The sequence below is a fragment of the Garra rufa genome, chromosome 22, assembly GCF_049309525.1.
Source record: "Garra rufa chromosome 22, GarRuf1.0, whole genome shotgun sequence".
In the NCBI taxonomy this organism is placed as follows: Eukaryota; Metazoa; Chordata; class Actinopteri; order Cypriniformes; family Cyprinidae; genus Garra; species Garra rufa.
The window spans coordinates 27,964,568-27,973,565 of NC_133382.1; positions in this window are offsets into that span (position 1 = coordinate 27,964,568).

The following is an 8,998-nucleotide window of genomic DNA, read 5'->3' on the forward strand; positions in this document are numbered from 1 at the left end:
TGGCACTGTTTACGTTCAGTGCCACCAATATGGCCGACTGAAGACACGTCATGACACTCTAGCGAAAATTTAAGTTAATTTTCTTAAAGAACAGCGCAGGTGTTAGTGAGAAATAACGTGGCTTTTAGGTTGCTAAAATATATATCTGATAAAATCGTCAGAGCAGCGCTAACAACATGTTTCTGGGCGAGTGTGCGTTTCTGTGTAAATGAATGTGTCTGCCTTTGTAATGGAGAGAGAGAGCGTGAGAATAAAAAAAACTTAATTTTGTGGCAAAAACACTGAATCATTTTTTTTTTATTATATTGTTTACTATTTTTGTTTGCTTGGTCAAGAGTTGTTGTGGGTTTTGGTTCTTTTGCTGCTGTAAGCTAATTTTTGAAGTAGCCTAACTGAAATCGTTCAGCGAAGTGATCTGGTCAAGACCTGTCTGGAACTTCTTTTGTTGTGAGTTTTCCTAAAAATAATTTCACACCTTAGAACGTTCATCAGCCCAGGGGAGTTGCTAGACCTAAAGCTCTACTGGGGCACAGGCCCCCATTACTCGTTAATTCAGTTGTTGCATGTAGTTTAATATCTTTATTTTGGGATTATCAACGTAAATTATAACTCAAATTTGAGATTTTACTGGGGCACAGCATACTTTTACTGGGGCACGTGCCCCAGTAAAAGGGTCTAGCAACCGATTCAAGCATTCAACAGCGCCGTAGTATATATAGCTATATTTGCATAGTTACTGTAGCTACAATAATTGATTGGTGCTATTGTTGATTATCATTACCGACTGTTGTGTGTTTTTTTTTTTTTTTTTTTTTTTTGAGTTTCTGAGTGTAGCCGCATACAAGTACATAAAAATATGCAATCGATGCTACTGGAAGAAGCCACTCTGCTTTGTAACTAGCAATAAATAATACTGTTTATTTCAAAGGGACGCAGCAGTTCTCATGAGCAGCGGAAGGCTTGAAGAAAAATAGGGCATTCATATGGGAGCAAGTGAAGGCATGAAGAAATAAAAGAAAATAGAGAGCAGTGTGAAATTCCTTTTGAGTGGTTTGAAATGAAGTAGCGTTTGAAATGAAATGTTTTGTTCACCTTCGTGCTGGTGCACCATATCTCTCAAAGAGTGTTTGAAAAACCTTACGCATCACATTAATAATACACAGGAGGACGCTTAATGGGGTGTGTGGCTCGTCCCCATATCGATAATGATGAAACTGTACTGATGAAACTGTTTACCCCCTTTTTACCACCCAAACGTGATGCGCACAGTGCGCAGATTAAATTCTATTCTGTAAATGCCTTCAGTCTGGTTAAATTAGAATGACATATGTGACAAGGTGATAACAAGATGCACGACAACCAAAACTAATAATGATTAAAAAAACGTCTGGACCATTTTCATAAAATATGTTTTGCAATATAATATATAATTTTAACTGTCATTTTTTAAATCGTAAATATTAATGCAACAATCATTACTGGGTTAGTGTCTAATTGTGGCCTAGACAATTAATAATTTACTTTATTGTATTTATGTTGGGTTTGTATGAGGCATGCAAGGTGAGATTTAGAGAGAGAAGAGATTACATAAAGAAGAATGCAAATTACATAATTAAGTTCATAAGCTTAGAAGAAGAATACATGATGACTACATAATAAATAATTATTAAAATGATGCAATCAGTCTCATCAATCTGCTACTACATCGTTTGAACACAAACTGTTTCCTTTTCACACCACTAGAGTGCAGTAGAGCTTTAAATGTGCTCCCTGCTATCCCTCTCTCCACGGTCTCTCTCTCTCTCTCTCTCTCTCTCTCTATTTATTTGTAATATAATTCCTGGAAGAAGTGTGCAGACAGATATGTATTTACTGGATGTGTCATCTCTCTGTGCTCTAAATCCTATCAGCTGCAGCAGGTGCTGCGCTGGGCTCAGACTCAGACTCAGACGCAGGTCATTTTAAACAGCTGCTGTGAGGGAGCTGACCTGGAGTACAGGCCACAGCGGGCATTCATACACACAAATTCACACAAACAAAGATATGTGCACACGCAGCACACATGCACATATGTAAAAGTTTTTTTGTTTTGGTGCCGCAACATGCTGGTTGGGATATACGCAGACAAGCGACTGCTATTTGGCTTTGAACTCTACGTTAAACGTTTTAATATACGCTTGATAAGTAATATAAATGCTGATAATTAATATTTATTAGCAGTCATGTTCAAGCATTGTTTCCAAGAACGGTGGATCCTGCAAACGTAAATTACATCGTGATTATTTGAATACAAACTATAAAATAAAAAAGAGTCTTATTTTTTTAGAGAAAGGGAAAGGAAGCTGTGAGGGAATTGGCTATGGTGTGTTCAGTGGATTGTAGGCCTATTACTGCTTATTAACTCTACCAACTTTCTGTAGACAAAACAGTTTTAAAAAGTTGTGACAATGACGTGATTTGGGATCTTTCTACAGTATGTTGCATTGTAAAGACGGTTTTCCCTCACAGCCTCGTTTTCATCAGCATTATAAATTCAATAGCTTATTTCTACAAAGTTGAGGTAAAATTTGACACAGACCAGCTTTGAGTTGCCTATACATTTTAAATATAACATTTATTAATAAAATAATAAAAATGCTATATCTTTTGAATGGCAGAAATAGTAGAGTAGTAGCATATATTAGTTATTATATTAGCTATTCGGTTTTATGCTACATTGTTGTCATGATCTCATAATGTTGCGTGTGTATTTCAGTGAACGTGGAGGCACCAAGAAGATCACCTTAGGTAAGCTTTTTGCTTTTAAATCTAATTTTATTAACTTTAAAAGAGATTTTCGGCTATCACTTTATTTTTAAATGTGGAAGTAAGCTGTTTTCTGGTAATGTGTGAGGCTTCCGGTTCATAAGCCGCCATTGGCAAATAATGTGAAGAATAACGAAGTGCAGTAAACGGTCAAACTGTTTGCACTACAAACCATTGTGTTCATAGTTAAGATAATAAGAATTAAAATGTAAATAATATGGTAAGACACAGCAGTTTGCAATATCAAGCAGGAAAACAAGTTGTTTTGTGCAGCTAAAAATGGACGTGGAGACCGGAAGGCAGACACATTACTTTTAGAAATGGATGTGGAAAAAATAAGGTGGTTCATTAGTCACGCATTGCATTGTGCAAATTATGCATAAATAAACTGCTGAAGTAGCAGTGTATTTTACTAATTCTAACCAATACCAATTCTTTTGGTAGTGGTAATTTTGCGTTAACATACTAATGGCTTTAGGAAATTAGGCGAGTGTCCTTTGAGTTGTTTCCTACCTTAGAAAATGCTTTAATGAAAACAATGTTATTTTGATAAATGCAACTCCTTTCATTGTTTTAAGAGCTGCACCGCTTTCATATGATTTGAAAGACTGACATGGGTTTGGGTCATGACTGTGTGTGTAAGCAGAAGCCGAGTCTCAGTTGGTGAACTGGTTAGAAGTTTGAGATTGTTTGAAAGGCCTGAAGAATCAAGAGTGACTTGCAGCAGCATCCCTGGAAATGCCTGCAGGTCCTCCGAGAAGATCACCAAATTAAAAAAGGCAGGGAAATAACACCAATTCCCACCATCAATACCGTGGTTCTTCTTCTTTTCGCTTTTAACTTTTGTTTTCCCCTTCTTTCGCTCTCTCTCTACTCCCATCACACTGTTGTTTTCTTAGTATGTTTTTCTCTCGTTCCGCCTTTTCTGTCGCTGAGCACTGCAGCCACTTTCAAAGGCTCGGCTGTCACGCGCCGGCTTTGAGAGCTAGTTTAATTTTTAACGTACATGTTGTCAGGGTGCCGTCAGCTGTGATTGACAGGTTCGTCCCAGAGCAGCCCTGCTTGGCAGGCTGGCGTCTTTTGTCAGAGAGAGCGAAGAGAAGCAACAAAGAAAGGAGAAGAGGAGGAAAAAACACACATAAATAAAACACAAACCCCCACTTACACTTTTCAATAGAGATTCAATTAAACGAAACTTAACGTTGAGCTTTTTCATACATGGAAAATGGACTTGATATTTCCTTTTGTTCTAAAATAGAGATCTAGTTCAGAGCGTAACTCTCGGAAGAGCGGCAGCTGGAAAAACGCTGAAGAAAACGTGATAAACATAGGTGGAGATATGAGTGCTTTGCAATATAACTAAAAAGAAAAGAATGAACTTAGAATGCAATAGATTGTTAGAAGTGACCAGCATATTGTCATACTTAAGGACTGAATATATCATCCACTCCATCTGTTTTGCTATTATATTTATCTAGATAGCATAACAACCATAAGATTAGTACTTGAGGCTATTTGAGCATCAACCGAGCTGACACAATATATCATGTGCTTACATAAGTAGTTATATGCATGGCCCTAGATGATCTTTCTGCAGACTCAAAAGAATCTCAGAAGTGTATTTGCAGATAAATTTCTCTTTTTTTGTCTCTCCCAGTCCAGCGAGATGAAGACATGAGGCTCCTCTAATGTAAACACTGAGTAGGACACTCTTTGGAGTGTCAGCATTCTGACAGGACCGCCGCAAGCCAGTTCATCTTTGTGCATGTATCCACACTAGCCATAACTGTTTGAGAATGAAAAGAGCAGGACAAGGAGTTCACAACTGCACTCAAAATGCAAACAGTTGTCCTTGCACATGGGATTTAAGGCATTTAACATTTATTTTAATCAAAGCCGATAGCCACAGAATGTAGTTTTCACTAGATCTTTTGAAATTCATTTTTGTTGCGTTCTTTTAGAGCAGTGTGGATTCAGTATGATTTGTGATGCTGGTCGAAATGATTCATTTATGAATAAGAACTACAGTAGATGTCTTTTTTTTTTTGGCCCAGCTGTATTTATTTATATTTTTATGTCATTGTCAAAGGTCTTACATACCTATTACATTTCAAAAAAGGATAGGTCAATTCGAAGGCTTTGGAAAAACGATGGCTTCAATAAACATATTCCCACTATTTTATCTGATTGAAAGTACAGCAGAAACAGTATGATTTTGAAATATGTGTACTGTTTAAAATAACTGTTTACTATTTTAATATATTTTAAAATGTAATTTATTCCTGTGATTTCAAAACTGAATTTTTAGCAGTATTACTCGAATCACATGATCCTTTAGAAATCATATTAATATTCTGATTTGCTGCTCAAAAAACATTTATTATTATTATTATGTTAAAAACAGCTATAAGTTGATTTTTCAGGTTTCTTTGATGGATAGAAAGTTTACAAGAACAGCATTTATCTGTAATAGAAATCTTTCGTAACATTATAAATGCCTTTATCGTCACTTTTAAACAATTTAAAGCCTTCTTTCTAAATAAAAGTATTTATTTCTGTAACCAAAACCAATTATACAGTCTCCAAGCCTATGGATGTTATAGTGTATAATGTTACAATAGCTTTTTATTTCAGATAAATGCTGATCTTTGGATCTTTCTATTTATCAAAGAATCCTGAAAAAAATCTACTCATATTTTAAATATTGATAATAATTAAAAATGTTTCTTGAACAGCAAATCAGCATATTAGAATGATTGTTGAAGGATCATGTGACACTGAAGACTGGAGTAATGATGCTGAAAAATTTAGTTTTGATCACAGGAATAAATTACATTTTAAAATATATTCAAATAGAAAACAGTTATTTTAAATAGTAAAAATATTTCACATTTTTACTGTTTTTGCTGTATATTTAATCAAATAAATGCAGGATTGGTGAGCAATCCCCCCCCCCCCCCCCCCAATGTTCAAGACATGGTTGTGGCCTCGTTTAAAACCTAATTTTTCTATCTTTAATGTACATTTTTGCCCAATATAGGACATCCATCATGAAGATGAATGAAACTGTACTACATAGTATTTACTAAAACTAAATTCTAATGCAAGGGTCTTTGTGCCAGTTTTGGAGGCCACACATGATGCCTTGGTGTCTAGCACCTTGTCTGGGACAGGTGTACATTTTTCCCCTCTGCCAGCATCTTTTTAAATAAAAACACATCTTGCATTTGATGACGGCTTGACATTTGACAGTCTGTTCAGACCAATCAAATGATGCAGTTTTTTTTTTTCTCCGAGCCGTCTAGCGGAGCAGCATTGGGGAAAAATAGTCCTGTCACTCCTCAGAAGCCTATCAAAGACTGCCTTAGCCACAACGATCAACTTCTGATAGCGCTACCGCCGCCCCCTTTTTTATTTATTTATTTGATTTATTTATTTTGTAAACCAGCCTGTTGAGACATCACAGCTAACATCAGAGCTAAACCATGATGGGATGAAGTGCCCCACTTTCCTCAGAGAAGCGCTGGCTTGTTTTTGTCTCACGGATGGAGGGAAGCGATGGTGACTCTGTCAGTCACGACAGAGCCGGAATCTCAGGGAAACGGGGCGAAACGGCTTCTTTGGTCATCACCTTATACCCTCATTTTAAAAGTAAAGCACGGATCGCATTATGTATGTGAGTTCCTCCAGTGAGGGTACTCTTTAAAGAAGCAACAAAGCTTCCAGTCTCCATGGTTACATAATTTATAGCAGCCAAATTCAAACAAAATTTAACACATTGCCATTCATCTAAGGCCACGTGTATTAGAGCACAGTTAACTCCAAAGTGATAAATTAATAACACTGCACCAGGGTATTATGGGAATGAGCATGTTTAATGATTCTGTTTGACAACAAAAGGAAAGTGTCTGAATCCCAGGGAGTCACCAGCGCCTTCCTTTTCTTTTGCTACACTATACGCCTGTATGTACAGTTGTTAGATGATATGATAAATACCATTATGAAACGGATAGTTCTGGTCCTGGATGACTAGTCAAGATCTAGCTAAAATGTGCCAACTTAAAATAGTAACAGCTTTGACACAAAACACCTGTTCATCTTGCTACTATGTAAATCACTGTGTTATTGTGTTTTTAGCCTGTTCCATTAAAAGGTTTGGGATTGGTAAGATTTTTTTTTATGTTTTTGTCTAATGAGTTCACCGATGGTACATTTACTTAATCCAAAATTTTAGTCAAAAATGCCAGTTAAAAATTTTGGAACAGTATGATTTTTTTTTTTTTTTTTTAAAGAAGTCTCTTCTGCACCAAGCCTGCGTTTATTTGATCCAAAAGTACAGCAAAAACAGTACAATGTTGACATATTTTTAATATTTAAAATATTTAGCATCATTACTCCAGTCTTCAGTGTCAAATGATCCTTCAGAAACCATTCTAATATGCTGATTTGCTGTTCAAGAGACATTTTATTATTATTTTTTATTATTATTATCAATATTTAAAACAGTTGAGTTTTTTTCAGGATTCTTTGATGAATAGAAAGATCCAAAGATCAGCATTTATCTGAAAAAAAAAGCTTTTGTAACATTATACTCTATATACCAGTGGTTTTCAATCCTGGTCCTGGGGACCCACTGCTCTGCACATTTTGTGTGTCTCTCTTATTTAACACACCTGATACAGATCATCAGCTCATTAGGAGAGAGATCCATGTGCTTAACTTAGTGTGTCAGATAGAGATACATACAAAATGTGCAGAGCAGTGGGTCCCCAGGACCAGGATTGAAAACCACTGCTATATACCATTAAAAAACTTAAAAGTCAGCATTTTTTTTTTTAAATGATAGAAAAGAAATGAAAGAAATTCATATTTTATTTAGCAAGGATGGTTTTAATTGATCTAAAGTTGTTATAAAGACATTTATTTATAATGTTACAAAAGATATTTCAGATAAATGCTGTCCTTCTGAATTTTCTACTCATCAAAGAAACCTGAGAAAAAATCTACTCAGCTGTTTTCAACATAACAGTAATAATAAATTGTTTTTTGAGCAGTAAATTAGCATATTAGAATGATTTCTAAAGGATCATGTGGAGTAATGATGCTAAAAATTCAGCTTTGAAATCACAGGAATAAATTGCATTTTAAAATATATCCAAATTGAAAACAGTTATTTTAAATAGTAAAAATATTTCAGTTTTACTTTACTTTGGATCAAATAAATGCAGGCTTGGTGAGCAGAAGAGACTTCTTTAAAAATATAAAAAACTGCTGTTCAAATACTTTTGACTGGTAGTGTAAATTTTTCCTGTGTTGGCAAAGCTGAATTTTCTCCAGTCTTTAGTGTTAAATGATTTTTCAGAAATCATTCTAATATGCTAATGTAATCTAGAAACATTTTGTAATGAAAAAGAAGAGGTTTTTTTATATCTTGTACAGTATAATACTCTTCTTTTTTCACACACACACACACACACACACACACACACACACACACACACACACACACACACACACACACACATATATATATATATATATAGTTTTTTTTTTTATATATATTTTTAACTAGTGGGCGCAGGACACTATAGTTCATTTATTTAAGTAAGTATAGCAAAATAAAGTAAACTGTGATATATTATACCCAAAACGTCATACAGTGAACTTGATTGGTCTGCAGAAAACAAAGTCCTAATCTCATCTGAACACCTCTGGTGTGCCTTTAAATGCAGACCTTGAGCCAAACACCAATGACTTGTACATACACTATATGGACAAAGTATTGGGACACCCCTTCTTTAGAACAGAAAAAAGGCACTTCCAAAACTGTGGCAACAAAGATGGAAACAATTCATGTATTTATAAATTGTATTTCCACCTCTGTTGCAACTATTTTGGAAGTGTCGAAAATTACTGTATCCATAGATACAAGTCATTGGTGTTTGGTGATGAGTTTTTGGCTCAAAGTCTGCATTTAAAGTAACTCCAGAGATTTTCAGATGGGATTAGGATTTTGCTTTCTGCAGACCAGTCAAGTTCTTCCACACTGACTGAATCAATCATTTCTTTTTGAACCTTGCCTTATACAACAGAGGCATTGTCATGTTAGAATATAAAAGGGTCCTGTCAAAGCTGCTGCTATCAAATTAGAAGAACAAAATCCCCTAGAATATCATTATATGCTTAAACATTA